The sequence below is a fragment of the Carcharhinus amblyrhynchos genome, chromosome 31 (assembly GCF_965287045.1).
Source record: "Carcharhinus amblyrhynchos chromosome 31, sCarAmb.v2.hapA, whole genome shotgun sequence".
Lineage (NCBI taxonomy): Eukaryota > Metazoa > Chordata > Chondrichthyes > Carcharhiniformes > Carcharhinidae > Carcharhinus > Carcharhinus amblyrhynchos.
The window spans coordinates 1,100,065-1,123,360 of NC_137354.1; the positions used below are offsets into that span (position 1 = coordinate 1,100,065).

General features: G+C 44.6%; 1 protein-coding gene across 1 annotated transcript in view; it reads left to right on the plus strand.

The window, feature by feature from the left end:
• The window catches only part of LOC145360388 (glutamate receptor ionotropic, delta-1-like), an 800,432-nt gene that overhangs the window by 122,386 nt on the left and 654,750 nt on the right, over positions 1-23,296 (plus strand). The gene's annotated exons all lie outside the window — the stretch shown is intronic.

The following is a 23,296-nucleotide window of genomic DNA, read 5'->3' on the forward strand; positions in this document are numbered from 1 at the left end:
TGCAGAAAAGATTTACTAGGATGCTACCAGGACTTGGTAGTATGAGGTATAAGGAGAGGCTGGATAGACTGGGACTTTTTTCCCTGGAGCGTAGGAAGCTTAGGGGTGATCCTATAGAGGTCTATAAAATAATGAGGGACATAGATCAGCTAGATAATATCTGTTCCCAAAGGTAGGGGTGTCTAAAACTAGGGGGCATAGGTTTAAGTTGAGAAGGGAGAGATACAAAAGGGTCTAGAGGAGCAATTTTTTCACAAGGAGGATGGTGAGTGTCTGGAACAAGCTGTTGGAGGTAGTAGTAGAGGCGGGTACAATATTACCTTTTAAAAAGCATTTTGACAGTTACATGGGATAAGATGGGTATAGAGGAATATGGGCCAAACACAGGCAATTGGGACTAGCACAGTGGTTCAAAAAAAGGCGGCATGGGCAAGTTGGGCCAAAGGGCCTGTTTCCATGCTGTAAACACATATGATTCTATCTATCTTTCCTTTCCTGGAGATGGGGAGGTGGGCAGCCTGGTTGAGTTTGAGACAGGTCAGGATGGCCAAGTAGGTATTCCACTCATTTTTGGATGGTGAGTGTTGGTCATGAAAGAAACACAACTTTGCCACTGTTAACTATTGTCAATTGCATCAAAAAGTTTTCTCCTCATGTCGCCACAATATATCTTGTTTCTCACTTACCAATAAAATGATGCCTGCAATTGTTTCACTACCCCTTACATCCAGGAGTGATAAACAGTGTATTGGCTTTATATCTCTTAGCGGGTCCAATATTAACCACAGATACAGATTCAGTAAGTGAGACATCCATCCGTCCTCTTCACAGTTTATGTCACTCATTCCTTGAGGGGCCCATTCAAATAATTGTTAGCTTTGCTCTGCTGGTAGCCCTCTCATCACGAGTAGGATGATTGTGGATCGCATTTCCACTCTAAAGACTGCAGCACTTTAATTTAGCCTGATATTTCTGCTGTTAGAGCATGCCCCTGTTAGAGGTGCCATCTTAGAATGAGGTGTCTAACCACTGCCCTTTGTCAGGAAGTAGAGGTAGTTTTGTGTGATCTACGTTCATATTGTTGGGTGTTAGAAATAAAGTATAGATTTAAGTGAGTTTACTTTTGTGTTTCTGTGCAAGAAAAGATGAAACTCTCCTATTCTTTCCCTACAGATTCTATCAGACCTGCTGAGATTTTCCAGCATTTTCTGTTTTTGTTTCACATTTCAACATCTGCAGTAGTTTGCTTTATTTTAGGATAAAACTCTAGGACAAAGAAAATTATAGCACAGGAACAGGCCCTTCAAGCCTGCACCGACTGTGTTGCCTGACTGAACTAAAACCCCCTATTCTTCAAAGAACAAAGAAAATTACAAAGCATCAAGGCATCACTGAGATATCTCCTGTTTACAAGGCAGTGACTTTAACCAACTAAGCCACGGCACTGACTAATTAGATTCATCTTAAACAAAGGTATTTGCATGTGTGGGGGTTTTTGGGTTCATTTAGAAATCTGTCCCTACAGGACTGAGAGAGTTTACGGCATGAAAGATAAACAGGTGCTTAGAAAATAAAGGAACTCTGGTTTAGTAACCAGGGGCTACCTTTAGGGAAGAACTAGCATTTTTATTTTAACTGGACCCAGGCAGAAGGAGCTGAGCAGCTAGAGAGAGAACAGCTGTCAGCTCTACCAAAAGCAGAACAATCTTGTAATCAGAAGAAAGCAAGTCCCAGAAACTAAAGGACAGTTAGCTCTAGTAACTAGAGAATGAACTGATTAGAGTAAAAAAGAAACCAGGAACTGGAATTTGAGCAGTGTACTGTTCACTGAATTTAAAGACAGACCTCGAAAGGGCAGACTGGGTGAAACTGGTTGGGGAAAGCCAGATCTCTGAGACAATCAAAAGGTTGATGTCCTTATTCCAATCTTTGGAGCAACAGTATTTTGTTGGGGACCAAGCAACTGAGAGATTGTTTGAAAACTTGAAATCATGTGGCTATTCATGACAGAAGAATATTGAAAAAATTCTTGCTGAAAACAGTGGAGGGAAACAATTTTTTGAAAGAAGATTCTAAGACGTGCCTTTTCAAGAGTGAAGTTTGGAAACACTCATGTGGGAGCCAGAGTCCAGTGAGATCAGTTGGTTCATGGTGTAATAATCATCTTGGGGAAGGTGGGGGGGTGGAGTTGAGCAGAGATCCACTGAAACTTGGTTAGGTGGCATCTGCCACATGGCTTCAGAGTGGCGTGCCTGATCACAGTTCACCTATTGGCTTACAGGGACCAAGGACTTGCGAGCATAAGATATATTGTGAAACTGCTCGGAAATGTGGCAACCAATTTAATGGCAATGAAATAAGTAACCAGAACATCTATTTCTCCGGGTTGGATGAGGAATATGTATTGACCAGGACATTGGGAGAATTCCCCTGCTCTTCTTCCAATATTGCCATGGGATCTTTTGTGTTTGGCTGGAATACTGGTTCAAAAAACCCTGGCCGGAATTTTCCGGCTGTCCATGCCGTTGGGATCTGCAGGTCCTGCTAACAGTGCACCCCCACCACAGGTTTCTTGATGGCATAAGGTGGAGTCAAATGGAAATCATTGGGAACATCACCAGAAGATCTTGCCACCGGTGATCCAGCCACAGTCTTTTGAACCAGGGTTCCATTGTGGGACCCTCCCAGCCAGACACTAAAGAGCCCATGGCAATATTGGAAGAAGAGCAGGGGAATTCTCCTGATGTCCTGGCCAATATATATTCCTTATCCAGCACAGAGAAACAAATACTCTGTTAATTGATTTCATTGCTGTTAAATTGGTTGCCATTTTTCTGAGCAGTAGCTATAGATCAAAGGTGCTTCATTGGTTGTAAAGTGTTTTGGGCCATCCCACCATTCTGAAAGGTGCTACACTGCATAAATGCAAGTTCCCTGTAGCCTGTGGTTTAAAATTATTAGGTAATTCCAAAGATACTTCTTCCTTCAGTGAGCAGTCCATTACATAAGAATGAGCTGTGTGAAAATAAATGTTGTTTCCAAGCAGGAGCGTATCCTTTTAAGTGTTGGACAGTGATTCTATTGTCGATACCCATAGAGCAATCACTTCACAAAGCGGACAACTTCACATTTATTAGAGTTCCATTCCTCTTCAATTCTATGGGTTCAAATCCTGAGCCAACCCTGGTGGCACAGTGGTCAGCATTGCTGCCTCACAGCGCCAGGGACCTGGGTTTGATTCCCGGTTTAGGTCACTGACTGTGCGGAGTCTGGATGTTCTCCCCGTGTCTGCATGGGCACCCTCCGGGTGCTCTGGTTTCCTCCCATAGTCTGAGAAATGTGCTGATTATGTGCACTGGCCATGTTAAATTCTCCCTCAGCGTACCTGAACAGGTGCCGAAGTGTGGCGATTAGGTGATTTTCACAGTAACTTAATTGCAGAGTTAACGTAAGCCTACTTGTGACACTAATAATTAATCTAAAACGAAAACGTTAGTGCAGGCCCCAGTTCCCTACTGTTAAAGAACAGGTACACCCATGTCAATACTACATAAGTATGTAAGAAATAGGAGCAGGAGTAAGCCATCTAGCCCCTCGAGCCTGCCCCGCCATTCAATAAGATCATGGCTGATCTGATGTGGATCAGTTCCACTTTCCCGCTTTCTCCCCATAACCCTTAATTCCCTTGTCTGTCAAAAACCTATCTACCTGTGACTTAAATATATTTAGCGATGTAGCCTCCACCACTGCAACAGGCAGAGAATTCCAGAGACTCACCACCCTTTGAGTGAAGAAGTCCCTCCTCAACTCCAATCTAAACTGCCCCCCCAACAGGTTCCAAATGAGCATTTAAAAACTCCCACCTCGAATGGCCACCTATCCCTTTACATTGATGGACTATTGTAGGCTGTAAGGCTCGTCTAGGAGCCAGGTCTGTCTGAAGGCCAGGCCCTATGATTTCTGGCTAGTGCCTGTTGGCATGGCCACGAATTTTCTGGTTTGGAGTGTCCTCAAAACAGGTGCCTTTTGCCACACTGTTACTGTACCCCAGATGTTATACTGTGTAGACTAACAATGCATTTGCTCACTCCGCACTGTACAATCTGTAAAGTAGGTGCATTGTTTGCCCAGCAAATCGAGCTGAGTTGGATTATGATAGTGGAGCAATGCTCACTTCCTCATCGATAAGTACAGCAGTCACCTAAAAGTAATCAAAGCATATTCTCCAGCCCTGCATTCATGCAGAGATTCATGTCCCAATGTCATCAGGTTCACTGATCAAGGTAGACTGGGACCAGCTACTAATGGAAAAATCTACGGAAAAGTTGGGGGGGGGGGGGGGTATTCCAAAAGGAAATGGGGAGGGTGCAGCCCAGCACGTTCCCTCAAGGGTGAAAGGAAGAAATAACATGTACAGATAACCATGGATGGACCAGAGACATTCAGGACACAATGAGATTGAAAAGAAAGACTTTTAAAAAATACAAGGGGAGCAAATGCCTTAGAAGCATCAAAGGGACTTTGCTGAGGCATTCTGGGAGCAGTTGGTGCAGCAATGTCTACTGAGAAGCGGAAAGCGGAAGATTTGGTGTCAAGGAACGGCTGGGGACCCTGTGGAGCACCTGTGAGGCAAAGAGTATTGTGGATAGCACGTATATAGAGCTGGTCACACTGCAGGTTGAGATTCTACAGGAAGGGAATGGGTGACCACCAGGCAGAGCAAGAGAGCTAGGTAAGAAGTGCAGGAATCTCCTGTAGCTATTCTCTTGCAAAACAGATGTATCCTATTGGATACTGTTGAGGGAATTGACCTCTCAGGGAAAACAATAGCCAAATCCGTTGTACCACAATTGGTTCTGCTGCAGAGGGGAGGAGTAAAAAGTGTCATGAATGTAACAGTTATACGGGGTTCAACTGTAAAGGGAATAGATAGGCGTTTTTCTGGCTGAAAATAATGAGACTGCAGGATGGTATGTTGCCTCCGTGGTGATAGGGTCAAAGTGGGGACGGGGGTGAGAGGGGGTGGCTGAAGGTGGAGTTCGAAGTGGAGCCAGAACAGGGGTCCAGAAGTGGGGGGACCTGAAAGGGGGTGCCCTGATCTCCAAGGAGCTAGTCTTGGCAGCAATTTTAGGTCCCCTCTTAAAAAAAATTGGAAGTGTCGGAGAATTCAAATTCACCATTCTCACTTGCAGTGGGGCGACCACGGGCACAGTTAGAGATCCCAGCCCACTGTGCACTTTTACATCATACAATTTACACTGAATTCAGACTTCCTTCACACTGTCTTGTTTTATTGTCTTGTTTTTCATATCCTTCCTCATAAAGACTTCTCATGTCATAAGGTGCCTTGTTGTTAAAAAAGAAGCAAAGGGAAAAGGTTCAAGTTAAACTGAATCAGACAGACGAAGTTGTCAGATGTCATTTTATTAATTGAGCCGCTTTAATCGCCTAAAGTACTTTCCCTTCATTGAAGATTGAAATGAAATTATTATTGAGTTTACAGAAACCAGCTTGTTTCACCTGTTTGAAGGCCAGAGAAGTGCATAATTAAAGAGAGAAGCTTCACAACTGATTAGCATTAGATAAGGGCAACAGAAATTGGCAGCAACCTTGAGTATCTGCGAAAGGAGGTTCAGGAGAAGGAGAAACCCATAGCAATCACTGTGAATAAAGAGGTTGTGGTGTCTCACTGGCAGCAACCTTGAGTAACTGCGAAAGGAGGTTCAGGAGAAGGAGGAACCCATGGCAAGCACTGTGAATAAAGAGGTTGTGGCATTGCATTGAGAATGCCTTCAAGCAGCTGGTTGTAGTACCAGAGCTCGGATAGCAACAATATTCCATCCCTAGTGCTTCTCTTACATTTATCTGCTCAACTCAGTCTGTTCTTTCCATAATCAGGTCCCACATCTCAGCAATGGTTCCCCATCGATTCAAGCAGCATTTATGACTTAGTTTTCCACTTCATGATCTGGCTGGTAATCTGGTAGAGCTGGTCACATTCCCATTGTGGAATATGCCTGATTTGTATTCCGTTGATTGCAATAAGATGAAAATCAAGTGTGTATTATGCTGCAGTCCCCCAGATTGCCACCCAGGCACTGAACCTGAAAATACTTCTGAATCCTAATTGGATAAGTCTGGGTTTTCTGCACAACATTGGGGATGATAGTACCTTGTTGGTTACCTATCTACTGCTGGCAAGTTCTTTTGGGTTCTTTCCTACTGAATCAAAGGATAGACTGGTAGGTCAGGAATTTGGGCATAGGTGTGAGGCAGGAATTTTGCCCCCTGTTGATGGGTGAACCTTAGTCAAACCCATCTGTGGTACTCCATTCAGTTCATGACACTGCACCTCGGGAAGGACATATGGATTTGTTTTCATTTATTCATGAGACTTGGGCTTCGCTGGCTGGCCAGCATTTATTGTCCAATCCTAGTTGCCATTTCAGAGTCAACTACATTGGTGTGGCCCTGGAGTCACACATGGGCCAGACTAGGTAAGGACAGCAGATTTCCTTCCCTACAGGACATTAGCGAACCAGGTGGGTTTTTCCGACAATTGACAATGGTTTCATGGCCATCAGTAGATTCTTAATTCCACATTTTTAAAAAATCGAACTCAAATTTCACCATCTGCTGCAGCGGGATTTGAACCCAGGTCCCCGAAACATTAGCTGAGTTCCTGGATTAATAGTCTAGCAATGATCCCACTAGGCCATCGCCTCCTTGATCTTTGAGGGGGTGGGGGGGAGGTGTTGCAGTGCAGATTCATAGAATGATACCAAGGTTTAGAGGATTAGATTAATAGGGAGATTGCATTGCATTGTTTTTATCCTCTTCAATGTAAAGAAGCTGAGGGGTGGTCTGATACTTGTGTCAGGAAATCAAGAACAAGGGGAAATAACCTTAAAATTAGATCTAGGCTCAAAGAAGAGACTGTGGAATCACAAAATCATAAAAATTATAGCACAAAGGATCTTAATTTGCACACCATGCATGTGTTTGTGTCAGTTCTTCCCCCCGAAGCTAACTGCTCAGTGAACATTTTCCTGTCCTTCCCCGGCTGAGGAAATCTAGTTCAGTTCAATTGTATTTACTGTTTCCCTAAATTGGGATCCTGGAGACATTCACATTGAGTTCACAAATCCTGTGAGATTTTGATGAACAAACATGTCAAATCACAGGCCTCTTCCCCAATAAAAATTCAATGAAGTAAATGTGGCGACTTGCCCTTCCTGTTTATAGCTGAAGTTTCCGCTTTATTCCTCCTCCCCTCCATTACAACATATCACGCCTTTTACTGACTGTACATGTTCAGTATGAGTTCCTGGAAATATGTGAATTAATCCAGTCAAAGCAATACCAGAAACAGGCAGGCAGGCAAATGCTTTGTTTCATTTCTGCAATTACATTTCCATCGCTGCTGAAACTCCAGTAAATTGGTGACCAAATTATCTTCTCTGATAGGTAATGAAATCTGAGAACACTTCTGCCCAGAATATGTTTCTCTGTTGAACACTCGATTTGAATTCAGACTGGAATAGGCAGCTGCTTTTTGGCTGATTGTGTTTAAAATGCCCTGAAGCTGCCTCCATTCCAGCCGCCACTCGTTGGAAGCTTTGCAAGGCAAAGGGCAATGCGCGATAGCGATTAAAGTAAATAGTGGCTTCACGTTATTCAATGTTACACGGCAAATAGGATTAGTGTCATTGACAGAGGAATTTATTTGGCAACATGGCCTTTTTATAAGATTCATACCTGCAAGGCACAATTTTGCTCAGGATATCTTTCCCAATTGCGCCGATAAAGCCTCAATAATATCTACCACATTTCTGCATTCGGTAGTTGACAATAGACTTGCCTTTAGTTCAGACACATGGAAGGTACACTGTTCAAGTATTTTTCATTGCTTCTTTGCTGAGCATGACAATGATTTTCAGAACATCCTGTTCCGACTTCTGGTTGATCATATAGCCCAATGAAATCAGCATTGTCATTGCAACAAAACCTGTTTCATTGGTAAACAGCAACAGAAATAATGAGCCAGTAAATGACCAAAAATAGAAAAGTCCAGTATATGAATTTTCTGGCTGTGTTTAAAGTGTTTAATCTCGTTCCCTCCTGACAGCATTATTCTCTATGATCCTCAGTTCAGAAACCCGGAATGTAAGATACTGTTGTTTCATTTTGAGCACACACTTCCCGTAATAATAATCTAGAAGGATTCGTAATGATGATGTTTTATTGAGTATTTGGCAGCAGAGTACGGGTGTTACAAACCCTGCATTAAGCTGACTTGAGATCTCTTTATATTTCCTTTCCTGTTCTTGGTATAGCACAACAGGTAGAATTTTATGGAAAAAGTTCTGAGTGCTGAACGAGCATGGGAACAGGAGTGACTCGTGCCCATTTTTTGGGTGAGCTCCAAGTCATAAACGTATGGCATTTAGTTAAAAGTCAAATGCGATTCTTGCCATTAGGTTGGGCAGAGCCTAGTCTGGTCCTGAGCCGGTGAAGCCAGCTGCTGAGCTCCCAGAACACTTTTGCGCAGATGTGCCCCAATCGCCCAGCACACTGGGAGATCTCCTGTCTTCAAACCCTGCACCGTCCACAGACAGTGGGGCCCAATGCTGATCACTTTCCGTGTTGGTCGCACCTCCTCGGATATTGACCAATTCCCCCCACCACCACTGATTGCTGTCCCTCTCACTCCCTCCTCCCTCGCCACTCTGCTCAGGCCCCAGCACCCTCAGACCCCACTTCTCAGGCTTTGGCCTTGTGGATCCAGAACTGGCTTGCCTGCAGAAGGCAGAGAGTGGTTGTGGATGGGTCTTTTTCTGCACAGAGGTCGGTCACCAGTGGAGTGCCCCAGGGATCTGTTCTAGGACCCTTGCTGTTTGTCATTTTCATAAATGACCTGGATGAGGAAGTGGAGGGATGGGTTAGTAAGTTCGCCGACAATATGAAGGTTGGTGGTGATGTGGATGGTCTGGAAGGATGTCAGAAGTTGCAGCGTGACATAGATAGGATGCAAGACTGGGCAGAGAAGTGGCAGATGGACTTCAACGTGGATAAATGTGTAGTGGTCCATTTTGGCAGGACCAACAGGATGCAGGAGTACAATATCAAGGGTAGGAGTCTTAGCTGGGTTGAAGAGCAGAAGGATCTTGGGGTCCAGGTCCATAGGACTCTTAAATCGGCCTCGCAGGTGGAGGATGTGGTCAAGAAGACGTATGGTGTACTGGCCTTCATTAATCGAGGGACTGAGCTTAGGAGTCGGGAGATAATGCTGCAACTTCATAGGACCCTTGTCAGACCTCACTTGGAGTACTGTGCTCAGTTCTGGTCGCCTCACTACAGGAAGGATGTGGAAGCTATTGAGAGAGTGCAGAGGAGATTTACAAGGATGTTGCCTGGATTGGGAGACATGCCTTATGAAGATAGGTTGAGGGAGCTGGGTCTCTTGTCCCTGGAGAGATGAAGGTTGAGAGGCGACCTGATAGAGGTTTATATATGTTGAGAGGAATAGATCGGGTGGATTCTCGGAGGCTATTTCCCAGGGCTGAAATGGTCGCTACGAGAGAACACAGGTTTACGGTGCTGGGAAGCAAGTACAGAGGAGATGTGAGGGGAAAGTTTTTCACTCAGAGGGTGGTGAGTGAGTGGAATCGGCTGCCGTCGGTGGTGGTAGAGGCGAACTGGCTGAGGTCTTTTAAAAGACTTCTGGATGAGTATATGGGATCTAATGGCATTGGGAGTTACAGATAGTTCTATGGCTTGGCAGGTATAGATGTGATCGGTGCAACTTGTGGGCCGAAGGGCCTGTTTGTACTCTAGTGTCCTATGTTCTGTTGTGGGCAAAGTTTTGGAAAGAATTATAAGGGATAGGCTTTATAATCATCTAGAGAGAAATAAATTGATTAGGGATAGTCAACACGGTTTTGTGAAGGGTAGGTTGTGCCTCACAAACCTTATCAAGTTTTTTGAAAAGGTGACCAAAGAGGTGGATAAGGGTAAGGCAGTTGATGTGGTGTATATGGATTTTAGCAAAGCGCTTGATAAGGTTCCCCATGGTAGGCTACTGCAGAAAATGCAGATGCATGGGATTGAGGGTGATTTAGCAGTTTGGATCAGGAATTGGCTAGCTGATAGAAGACAGAGGGTGGTGGTTGATGGGAAATATTCAACCTGGAGTTCAGTTACAAGTGGTGTACCTCAGGGATCTGTTTTGGGGCCACTGCTGTTTGTCATTTTTATAAATGACCTAGATGTGGGTGTAGAAGGATGGATTAGTAAATTTGCTGATGACACCAAAGTCAGAGGAGTTGTAGACAGTGAGGATGGATGTTACAGTTTGCAGAGGGACACAGATAAGCTGCAGAGCTGGGCCGAGAGGTGGCAAATGGAGTTTAATACGGAAAAGTGTGAGGTGATTCACTTTGGTAAGAGTAACAGGAGTACAGAATATAGGGCTAATGGAATGACTCTTGGTAGTGTTGACGAGTAGAGAGATCTTGGTTTACATGTGCATGGATTCCTGAAAGTTAGCACCCAGGTTGATAAGGTTGTTAAGAAGGCATATGGTGCGTTAGCTTTTATTAGTAGAGGGATTGAATTTCGGTGCCGTGAGGTCATGTTGCAACTGTACAAAACTCTGATGCGGCCGCACTTGGAATATTGCGTACGGTTCTGGTCGCCGCATTATAAGAAAGATGTGGAGGCATCAGAAAGGATGCAGAGGAGGTTTACCAGGATGTTGCCTGGTATGGTGGGAAGGTCTTATGAGGAAAGGCTGAGGGACTTGAGGTTATTTTTGTTAGAAAGAAGAAGGTTACGAGGTGACCTAATTGAGGCATTCAAGATGATCAGAGGGTTAGATAGGGTGGACAGTGAGAGTCTTTTTCCTTGGATGGTGATGGCTAACGCTAGGGGACATAGCTTTAAATTAAGGTGTGGTAATTATAGGACGGATGTCAGAGGTAGGTTCTTTACTCAGAGGGTAGTAAGGGCGTGGAATGCCCTGCCTGCAGCAGTTGTGGACTCGCCAACTTTAAGGGCATTCAAATGATCAGTGGATAGGCATATGGATAACATTGGAATAGTTTAGATTAGAGGGTCATTAGATTGGTTCCACTGGTTGGCGCAACATCGAGGGCCGAAGGGCCTGTACTGCGCTGTAATGTTCTCTGTTCTATAAACACACCTAACAAACTCGTCCCCATCCAAACCCCTTACCCTAGGGATATCCCAGTCGATGTTTGGGAAATTAAAGTCTCCCATCACGACAACTCTGTTATTACTACATCTCTCCAGGATCTGTTTCCCTATCTGCACCTCAACTTCCCTGTCACTATTGGGCGGCCTATAGGAAACGCCCAGCAAAGTTATTGACCCCTTGCTGTCCCTAACTTCCACCCACAGAGATTTCGTAGACAGTCCCTCCACGGCATCCACCTTCTCTACAGCTGTGACACTGTCCCTGATTAACAGTGCCACTCCGCCACCTCTTTTGCTTCCCTCCCTGTCCTTCCTGAAGCATCTGAATCCCAACACCTGAAGTACCCAGTCCTGTCCCTGAGACATCCAAGTCTCCGTAATGGCCACCACATCACATTCCCAAGCAGCAATCCACGTCCTAAGCTCATCTATTTTATTCACTACACTCTTGGCATTAAAATAGACACACCTCAGACCCTCGGTCTGGGCGCTTCCCTTCTCCATCACCCGTCTAACCTCCCTCTCATACTGTCTACTGTCCTTCTCTACTTGGGAGCTAACCTCCTCGCTCTCAGTCACCTCATCTCGATTCCCTCCCCCCAATCTTTCTAGTTTAAAGTTCCCCCAGTAGCCCTAGCCAACCTTCCCGCCAAGATATTGGTCCCCGTGGGATTCAAGTGCCACCCATCTTTATTGTACAGGTCACACCTGCCCCTAAAGAGGTCCCAATGATCCAGGAACCGGAATCCCTGCCCCCTGCTCCAGTCCCTCAGCCACGCATTCACCCTCCACCTCATTCTATTGCTGCCGTCACTCTCCTGCAGCGCAGGGAGCAATCCTGAGATTACTACCTTTGCATTCCTCTTTCTCAGCTGTCTACCGAATTCCCTATAATCCCTTTTCATGACCCCTTCCCTCTTCCTGCCTATGTCAGCGGTACCTATATGTACCACAACCTCCGGCTCCTCACCCTCCCCTTTCAGGATGTCTGGGACGCGTCCAGAGACATCCCAGATCCCAGCTCCAGGGAGGCAAACCACCATCCGCGACTCCTGTCTGCATCCGCAAAAACGCCTGTCTGGTCCCCTATTAACACTGCCTTTCTCCTCTTTTCCTTACTTTTTTGAAGTACTGGGTTGGGCTCAGCTCTAGAGACCCGGCCACCGCTGCCTCCCCCAGGTGAGCTGTCCCCCCCCAGCAGTACTCAGACAGGAGTACTTATTATGAAGGGGGACATCCACCGGCGTGCTCTCCATCACATGAGCTTTCTCCTTCCTAACAGTTACCCACTTGCCTTCCTCCTGTTGCCCCGGTGTGACCACTTGCTGGTAGCTCCTGTCAATTACCTCCTTGTTCTCTCTAATGAGACGAAGGTCCTCGAGCTGCAGTTCAGGTTCCTTAACCCAATCCCTTAGGAACCACAGCTCCACACACCCAGCACAGATATGGACATCTGGGAGACCAGGAACCTCCAGGACCTCCCACATATTGCATTGGCAACAACATACTGGCCTCACACTCATAATTGCCCTTTTTAGAAATACAGGAGAGAAAAAAGTAATTCAAAACTTATAAACTTACCTTGCCTCGCCCTTTTTGCTTAGGCTTAGGCCCTGTGAGCCAAGGCCCTTACAGCTCACAAAAAACAAAAGAACAAATTTACCTGCCCTCACTCCGAGTCTCTCTCTCTCTCTCTCTCTCTCCCTTTTAGGTTAGAGGAGAGGGGAGGGTGGGATATTCTACCTGTGTAGAGTATCGGAATTCCTCACCGTTCCAATTTATGGTAAGGGAATAAAAAACTACCCAAGCCTCTTTGCAAACTCCTTCCGGTTTCTGGTTTAAAATTTAAAGAAAAAACAAGAAAAGTTAGTTTAAAAAAAATCACTCTAGCTTACCCTCAAGCTCTCCTCTCACAAATCGCTGCCTCTCTGCTGTGCTCCCAAGGACCAAGGAACATGACTTGCTTTGGCAGCTGGGATCAAGTGGATTCCTTGAAGAGCATAGCGGGTGTCAGAATAGAGGTAAAAGGTAAATCAAGGGGGCAAAAAGGGGACACGAGATGCTTTGGCAGATAAGGCAAAGGAGAATTCAAAGAAATTCTACAAATACATAAAGGACAAAAGAGAAATTAGGGAACAAACAGAGCCTCTTAAAGATTAACAAGGTCATCTGTGTGCGGATCCACAAGAGATGAGCGAATGCTAAATGAATATTTTTCATCAGTATTTACTGTTGAGGAAGGCATGGATATTATGGAACTTGGGGAAATAAATACTGATGTCTTGAGGAGTGTACATAATGCACGCTCTCGTTTCCTGCTCTATAAGCGGTATACTTTGCGTAGCATGCAAGAAACAATAATTTTTGCTGTATGCTAAGACATGTGACAATAATAAATCAAATCAAATAAAATCATCACTTGGCTATATGAAAGAATAGAAATTATACCCTGCAAATGTCTGCAATAATACAGAAGTGCAATTCTGCAACATTTCGTGATTTCAAAACTCTTCACAGCTCATTCAAACCATTCTCTAATTTCACTCTGAAGTAGGGTCATTAAGTCAGTAGAGTGGGGGAAGAAGAAGCAACCCTGGGGCCTTGTAACTAGCAGAACTGTATTATTACTCAGACACAACCAAATATGTGGGTACACTGGGTCAATGGATAGTGACTCATCCCAGTCAAGCACAGGATAATAGGTTAGCAAAGTCTGTGTAACAGCAGGCATAAATGAATCTAATTATAATGTTCAAACTCATCTTTCATTGTTCCAAAATTATTCACAAGCCTCTGATTAATAACCTTGTACTCTTGTCTTCAATGTGTTATGTTCATCGTCATAAACACATACTATTTATTGTCTAGTTATGTGACCTTGATTTTAATAAGTTACACAATCACTCTTCCGTTGCTTATCTTCAGCAGTAAGTTCCCAGATCCTCTCTTGTACTGGGAGGAATATTCTACAGGGATCAGACAAAGTAGCTTGCACAGTCACAAGGGGACATTTGCCAGTGTGCACAGCGCATACACTCTGGGCAACTGCACTGGCAGCTCAAGGCATTCCATCTGCAATTAGGACCATTCTTGGGGTTCATAAATTTACAACATTCTAGCAGTGTGGAAAGTGGAAATTTACCCTGTGACTTATCTTTTTCCATTGCAGGAATTAGGATGGGGGGCCTTGATGTGTAAATATCCAGGAATTATTTTATACAATTGTTTCATTTTGTTAGTACACGAGCTATTTTGTGGGGCACAGTGGCTCATCACAGTGCCAGGGACCTGGCCTTGGGTCATTGTCTTTGCGGAGTCTGTATGTTCTCCCCATGTTTGCATGGGTTTCCTTCGAGTGCTCCAGTTTGCTCCCACAGTCCAAAGATGTGCTGGTTAGGATGATTGGCCATGCTAAATTGACCCTTAGTATCAGGGGGATTAGCTGGATAAATATGTGGGGTTACGGGAATAGGGCTGGGTGGGATTGTGGTCGGTGCAGACTTGATGAGCCGAATGGCCTCTTTTTGCATTGTAGGGATTCTATGATTCTAACACCTGAGTCTATCACTTGCCAACCTTTTCAGAGGATCTCTTTTAAGTTAGACCATGGCTGACCTGTGCCTTCACTCTAACTACCTACCTTTCCATAATTCTTAATACCCTTATTTAACAAGATATGTGAAGTGCTTCCTAATGTCAATCTTGAATGGCTTGCTCTAATCCTGTGGTAATCATAAAATGAATCATAGAATCCCTACATGCAGGAGGAGACCATTTGGCCCATCGAGCCTGCACTGACAACAATCCTACCCATGCCCTATCCCTGTAACCCCATGTATTTACCCTGTTAATCCCCCTGACACCAAGGGGCAATTTAACATGGCCAATCCACCTAACTCACACATCTTTAGACTGTGGGAGGAAACCAGAGCACCCAGAGGAAACCCACACAGATATGGGGCGAATGTGCAAACTCCACACAGACAGTGACCTAAACTGGGAATCAAACCTGGGTCGCTGGTGCTGTGAGGCAGTAGTGCCAATCAGTCTTTTCCAGACATCGCTGGATTCCGGGGAAGTGCCGGAAGATTGGAAAACGGCTAATGTTACGCCGTTGTTTAAGAAGGGTGCCAGGCAAAAGGCGGGGAATTATAGGCTGGTTAGTTTAACGTCTGTAGTAGGTAAAATGTTAGAATCCGTCATTAAGGAGGAAATTGCGAGGCATCTTGAAGGGAATTGCTTGATAGAGCAGACGCAGCACGGTTTCATTAAAGGGAAGTCGTGTCTGACAAATTTACTGGAGTTCTATGAGGATGTGTCTAGGGCAGTGGATAGAGGAGAGCCCGGTGGATGTGGTCTTTCTGGATTTTCAGAAGGCGTTTGACGAAGTACCTCACAAGAGGTTATTGCAGAAGGTCGAGGGACATGGAGTTGGGGGCAGGGTGTTAGCGTGGATAGAGGATTGGTTGTCAAATAGGAGGCAGAGAGTGGGGGTCAACGGGTGCTATTCGGATTGGCGGATGGTGACTAGTGGAGTGCCCCAGGGGTCGGTGCTGGGGCCTCAGCTTTTTACCATTTATATAGATGATCTGGAGGAGGGAACCGAGTGTAGGGTGTCGAAATTTGCTGATGACACCAAGATTGGGGGAATGGCAAATTGTGCGGAGGGTGTGGAGAGTCTACAGAAGGATCTAGATAGGCTGGGCGAATGGGCCAGGAAATGGCAAATGGAATTTAATGTTGGCAAGTGTGAGGTGGTCCACTTTGGTAGGAATAATGGTAGGAAGGAATAATGGTAGGAAGGACTATTACTTACATGGCGAAAAACTGCAGCAGGCGACGGTGCAGAGGGACCTCGGGGTCCTTGTGCATGAGTCGCAAAAACCCAGCTTGCAGGTGCAGCATGTGGTCAGGAAGGCGAATGGGATGCTGGCCTTCATAGCGAGGGGAATTGAATATAAAAGTAGGGAGGTCTTGCTGCAGCTGTATAGGGCATTGGTGAGGCCGCAGCTGGAGTACTGTGTGCAGTTTTGGGCGCCGCACCTGCGCAAAGATATTTTGGCCTTGGAGGGAGTGCAGAGGAGGTTTACTAGGCTGATGCCGGAGTTGAGGGGGTTGAGCTATGAGGAGAGGCTGAATAAACTAGGCTTGTACTCGTTAGAGTTTAGAAGAATGAGGGGAGATCTCATTGAGACGTATAAGATGATGAATGGGATGGATAGGATAGAGGTGGAGAGACTCTTCCCGCTCAAAAAAGACAGTAGGACTAGGGGGCACAGCCTCAAGATAAAGGGGGGGCGGTTTAGAACGGAGTTGAGGAGGAACTTCTTCACTCAAAGGGTGGTGAATCTCTGGAATTCTCTGCCCGTTGAAGTGGTGGAGGCTGCCTCGCTAAATATTTTTAAGACGCGGGATGATGGGTTTTTGATAAGCAAGGGGATTAAGGGTTATGGGGAGAGGGCGGGAATGTGGAACTGAGCCACGACAGATCAGCCATGATCTTATTGAATGGCGGGGCAGGCTTGAAGGGCTAGATGGCCTACTCCTGCTCCTATTTCTTGTGTTCTTGTGTAATCACTGTGCCACCCCAATTGTTCTCAACTCTCCCATCAGAGGAATTATTTTCTCCCTATCCATTTTATTAAATCCTTTAATTACCTTCAACACCTCAAGTACATAATTCCTTTAATCTATAGTCAAGACAATAGAAGCCTAGTTTAGCTTTGGTGATTTAACCATTTTAGCCCCAGTGTTACTTTGGTAAAAGCAAAATACTGCGAATGCTGGAGATCTGGAATAAAAACAGAAAATACTGAAAAAGCTCAGTAGGTCTGACAGTATCTGTGGACAGAGTGACAGTGTCACCCTCTCAAATTCAATAGCTCATCATCTGCTTCTGAACAAGTCATATGTTTTGTTTTTGTTGTTCTGGTAAATCTGTACTGCTTCCTCTCTGAGGCTCTTTTATCCTTTTAGACGTATGGTACCCAGAAGTAAATGCATCACTCCAACTGGAGTTTGACCAGAGCTCTCTGTACAGGTTATAACAAAAGTCCAACTCTTTGTATTCCAACTCCTTTGTGATAAAGACTAACATTCCACTAGCCTTCTAAATTATTTTTAGTATCTATCTGGCATCTTGTAGTGATATCTATACACAGATCCGTAAATCCCTCTGCTTTAGTTCCCAGCTGTTCACCACTTAGAAAATATTCTGATTTATTTTTCTTAGGTCCAAAGAACCACATTGAACGCCATCTGCCACAGGTTTGCTCATTCACTTAATCTAACCTTGTCCCTTTGCAGCTTCTCACTCTGTCTACACTACTCACTGTTGTGACGCTACTGAACTTTTAAGAAATATATTTTTAAAATCATGCTCTGTGCTTTTACAAGCAGGCCCCGAGCTGTCTGCTTAGTAGTCCTTTTATTGTTGCTTAAATGATTAAAAAGGGGTTCTGTTTATTTTTACTCTGAGCATCATGCAGTATCTGGGATTTTACTACCTTCTGAATAGTTAGGGGGACGATTGGTCAGGTGGTTCCTCCACAGTGGGATCCAAGGATTCACTTTCAGTTTTGGTTCAGGGTCAGAGGCTGTCCTGGTTATTAAGCTGCAGGCAGGTTTTCTCTCTCCCTGGCATTGTAAACTCTGCTGAGTAACTGGAAGCAAGTTTTCTTGCCTTCCTGGAGTGAGAATTCTGCTTTTTGTGGTTTGGTAGCTAGTAACTAGAGTGTCTTTGTCTCGAATTGGTTTGTTGGGAAAAAGTAGTGGCCCGCAGTGGCATTACCTCCACCTCAAGCTCTCATGCAAGTTACAAGGCTAGGAAGTCAGAGTTCCAATTCTCCAGCCAAAGGACTAAGTTATAGCATCATGTGAGCAGTCTTATTTTCTGTTGTAAATCTGTGTTAAGGGGTATGTTTGGTTGGAATATTTCATATAGTTGTTAGGGGTTATATAATATCATGATTGCCTTTTCTCTTATTTGTTATTGATAAAAGTAATTGCTGTATGTTAACTGTTTTGTGAAATGCACTTGGTTTAATAAAAGCTCCCTAGTGGGTTATTTGAATCACACCTGAAGTGAAACATCTAATGCATATCCTAACCAAATTCAAATTGCTGAACCGATGATCCAGGCAAACTTCATAAAACACTTTGCAGATTCTGACCTGGATTTTTACACTTATATCAGTGTTCACAAACTTGGATGTTAGGTCTCATCCCTTTTGAGTAATCCATAAATATAGTGAAAATATAATGCCCCAGCATGGAGTGGTTGGGGGGAGGGGGTGGTGCGATACCATCTTTCACATCCTGCCAATTTGAGTTAATACGCTTTGTCTCTCTTCTTCATCTATCGTTTAACCAATTCCCCGCCAATGTCGAAAGGTTGCCTCCAATTCCATATACTTTCCTTTTTTTTGTAGTGTGAAATCTTGTCCCGTACTTTCTGGAACTCCATATAAATAATGTCCATTGACATTCCATTAATTGTCATTTCAGGGATTTTTTTTAAGAGTTCAGCTAGTTTTGTAAGCGACTTACCTTTAAGAATCTATGCTGCTGCCGTCTGCTCAGTCCACACCTGTCCAAATGATCAGTCACTTTGCTCCTAATAACAGATTCAAGAGACTTCGCTAACACTGATATTAGACTAAACGGTCTGTGATTACTTATTTAATCTCTCCCATTCTTTTTAAATAACGTGTGACGTTAATCAATTCAATCCAAAGTAACAATTCATGAACCGATAGAATTTTTAAAGATTATCTCTAACTTTGACAATTTACTCGCTTATTTCTTTGAATACCTGAAGTGGAAACCATCAGATCCTAAAGCCCTGATGAAGGATCATCCAGACTGGAAACATTGGCTCTAATCTCTCTCCACAGCTGCTGTGAGACTTGCTGAGATTTTCCAGCATTTTGTTTCAGATCCAGGTGATCAGTCTGCCTTTAGTCTCATTGGGCTGAATTTTACATTTACAAGCTGGGGGCTTTGTCCCACTGCCCACACAAATTAAAACAGGGTGCAATGATGTTGTGTCAGCAATATGATGCCATCATGCCAGTTTCCCAGGTTTGGAAGACAAGTGGGCAAGATGAGAGGCCACACCACACCAGGTTATAGTCTAACAGGTTGATCTGAAATCACAAGCTTTCGGAGTGCTGCTCCACCGTCAGGTGAAGGCAGATGGAGACAGAAATTGATAGCCCATCCATCATTCTGTAATCACTAATTAACAAGTAGTTCTTGACAACCCAGTTGTCTTCAACATTTTGTTGCCAAATGCATTTTTCAAGTGTTGAATTTGAAAAGGTTTGGGAATGTTTGACAGCAGCTATGATAGGCAGTACAAAGGTGGAAGAAAAGACAGGCTGCTGGGACCATGGTTGAATGTACCTGCAGTTTCTGCTGGGGAAGGTGGCAGCATTTGTATATTTTGTTTTGAAGTACTTTTTTGACCTTTTTTGAGCCATCAAAAAAATGACAGTTTTGAGAGCAGCAGGCCTTTACAATTCCAGTGGTTACTGACTCCTGGTCGTAGCGATACCCATCTGCTACATGACATCCTGGCCTACAGTGCCAACTGGGCACGGAGCCCCCTTCTTTGCTTCTCTAATTGGCCACCTTCCCACTGGATGGCCATGAATTTGCTTAATTGAATGAGTTGAGGTGGCAGGGGTAGGAATGAGTGGGCCACTTAGTTTTCGTCCCACCTCCCTCACCCCGTCAAGAAACCTGAAATCCAGTCCATTAAGGATGTTCAAATCGTCAGTGGATAGACATATGGATAACATTGGAATAGTTTAGAGGGTCATTAGATTCGTTCCACTGGTCAGCGCAACATCGAGGGCCGAAGGGCCTGTATTACGCTGTAATGTTCTATGTTCTATTATTTCCTGCATTGCCAATTTGTGATCTGCATTAAAACCAGTAAGGTTCTCCCCTGATCTATTTTTACTTTTTTTCTGGTATCTCACATCTGTACTTGAAGATAGTTATAAGATAATTACTTGGCAAGTCTACCATTTCCTTATTTTCAATTACAATATCAGATAATTGAGATTTGCTGACACAACATCATTACAGATACTTGATCAAGGTGGTAATTTTTAAGGAATATCTTAGAGGGCTGAGAAGTGACAAGTTTTAGAGAGGAATTTCAGAGCTTAGAGACGAGACAACTTGGCTAACAGAGGTGGAACAATTAAAATGGTGAATGTATTTAAATGGACTGAGACTGCCAAATGCTGTGGGTCAAAGAAATCTGGATATTTCAGGCATTAATCTCAAAAGGTTAGCATGTAGGTACAACAAGCAGTTAGAAAGGCAATTTGAATGTTGACCTTTATTGTAGACGGAATGTAGTATATGGATAGAATTCCCCCCAAAAAATTCTAAGTGTCAAATTAGCGTGAAAACTGGAGTAATACACTCAAGTGTTATCAATGAGAGTTCAGAGAAGAATCTCCCACACTCTGCGCACTGCAGAGGCCACCGCATGAGTATCATTAAATTTCAGGGGGCGGGGCCTATTCCCACTGGAGAGGCTGAAATCAGCCAGCTGAACAGGCCACTGTGCATGTGCTGGTCTGTCAGTGCTAAGATCACATGCGCAGAGGCTCCGCACTGCTGGCCTCCCGATTGCTGGCCAGTCTCATGACCCCTGTCAGCTCTCCACCCCCCATGGCTCAATCGTTGGCTCTCCGACCATTCTCAGGACCAGGCCCGAACCCCACCCCCCTCCTCCAGCCTGCCCCGATCTCTACCCACCTCCCCCCTGCACCAGTCACTCCTCCAACAGTGCCACCCCCCACAATGCTGACCCCCTTCCCTCCATAGTGCCAACCCTTCCAGCTGCTGATCTCTCTCTCTCCTTCCCCCACCAATCCCAACTGCAGAGTGGCAGCAGGATGCCCCGCCCCCTAGGTCCCACCCTCATATACCCAATGGGCAGTGCTAAGGTGCCCCTGTGCCTTGAGACACAGGCTGCCAGGGTGCCAATGCCCAGAGGATACCTCCCCTGTCCAATCCTCTGGAGGGGCCCCCGATTGTCCCCCTTCACTCCAGTGGGGCCAGGGTGTGAACTTCCCAAAAGTGAGCAAGTGTAATCTCCGCTGGAGTGGAAGACTCTGGCGGGGTGGGAGAGGCCAGCGGGCCTGGAGAATTCAGTCCCGGGCCCGCTAATCTCATTTAAATTGTAGGGAAATGATTATTTATATCATTTCCACGTCTCCCCACTGATTTCTGGTGCAGAGCAGACACCGCCGGAAATCCGGCACTGGGAGACGCAAGCGAGGTGTGAATGCGCAAGTGAATCCCATAGATCAGCAGCTGCAGGATCCTCCTGGCCCACTGAGCTAAAACATTAGCGCAGTGGGCTGGGAGAATCGTGGCCTCTATGTGGGCAGTTTTGTTGCACTGGACATTAAAGAGACCCAGAGTAGTAAAACTGTGCAGTTTTTGTCTCTTTATTTAAAGACGAATGTACTTGCATTGGATGCTGTTCAGAGAAGGTTGACTAGATTGATTCCTGGAATGAGTTGTGTTATGAGAAAAATATTGAACAGATTGGACCTATATTCACTGGAGTTTAGAAAAGTGAGAGATCACCGTGAAACATCAAAGATGCTGAGGGGATGCTGTGAGGATATCTTGTCTCATGTTGAAATCTAAAACTAGGGATCACAATTTCTAAATAAGGGGCCTCCCATTTAAGGCAGAGTTGGGGAAGAAATTCATCTCTCAGAATGTTGTCAATCTGTAAAATTCACTAGCGCAGAGAGCAGTGGAGGCTGGGTCATTGAATTTGTTCAAGATTAAGTTGGATTGATTTTTGACCTTCAGGGGAAGCAATAGTTAAGTGGTGGCAGGCAGGAAAAATAAATTGAAGGCCACTGTCAAATCAGCCATAATCTTATCAAGTAGCAGATCAGACAGGTGGGGGTCAGATAGCCTACTTCTGCTCCTATTTCTTATGTTCAATTCAATTTGATTTGAATTATTATTGTCACATGGGATAAGTGAAAAGTATTGTTTCTTGCACACTATACAGGCAAAACCTTCATAGAGAACATGGGGAAAAGGGATGGGGAAGACCAGGGCGCTGGAGGGATTTTAACACAAGGATGAGAATTTTAAATTTGAGCCTTTGCTAGACTAAACCTACAAGCACAGGGATGATGGATGAACAGGAGCTGGTGTGAGTTAGAGCATAGATTAGGATGAACTGGAATTAATGGATTGGGGGTGTATGGGAAGGGGAATTTCAGTGGTGCCAGTCAGGAGAATATTTTAATCGTGTATCTTTGAGATAAGAAAGGGTGTGGAAGACGGTCTCACAGCAGATGAATGGAGTCAGGCGGGAAGTCAACCAATGGAATTAGTGTAGGTGGGATTTGCTGTGGAGATAATACTGTTTCTGTGAGGGTGCTCATGGGATAAGAGATTGAAATTAGCAGCACAGACACCAGGAGTTGGCTGGTCTGATAGTGTTTTACTAAAATTAGAATTACGACAACGGCAGTGCGAATGCCTGTGTGTGTCAGCAGCTGTGCAGCATTTTGTACAGAGACAGTGGGCCCTGGCAACTTCTCTTCACACAGGTGCTCAGGGGACAGCCGCAATTCAAATTGGACAAGCAGTTATCCTCTGGAACTCATTCCAAGGAGTAACTGCACTTACCCAGGCTGCTCCTTTGAGAATATATTAGAGCTCTTCAAATATTTCAATTATGTGGAAGTGTTTTTTAATTAATTAAAATATAATAAAAGTCTGGTCTGGTTCCATAGTTGCTCCCACAGTACAGTGCAGCAGTTTAATTTGAATAATTGTGATGAGTACTGGAAGAACATTGTGCGTGTATTACATTTTCCTCTCTTTTTGTAATTGTCCTCGCCTTCTCCTGTAAAATCTGTGAGCTTCAGATAACAAGAATGGAAAGATGTTCTTCAGACAGTGTGTTGGGATATCTTAATGATATCTTTGTGACTCGAAACTGTGACTGACTTTGTGAGAGAAATTTCTGGGTGGATGGCAGAAATACAAACCCAAAAGCAGTAGATTAGCCTCT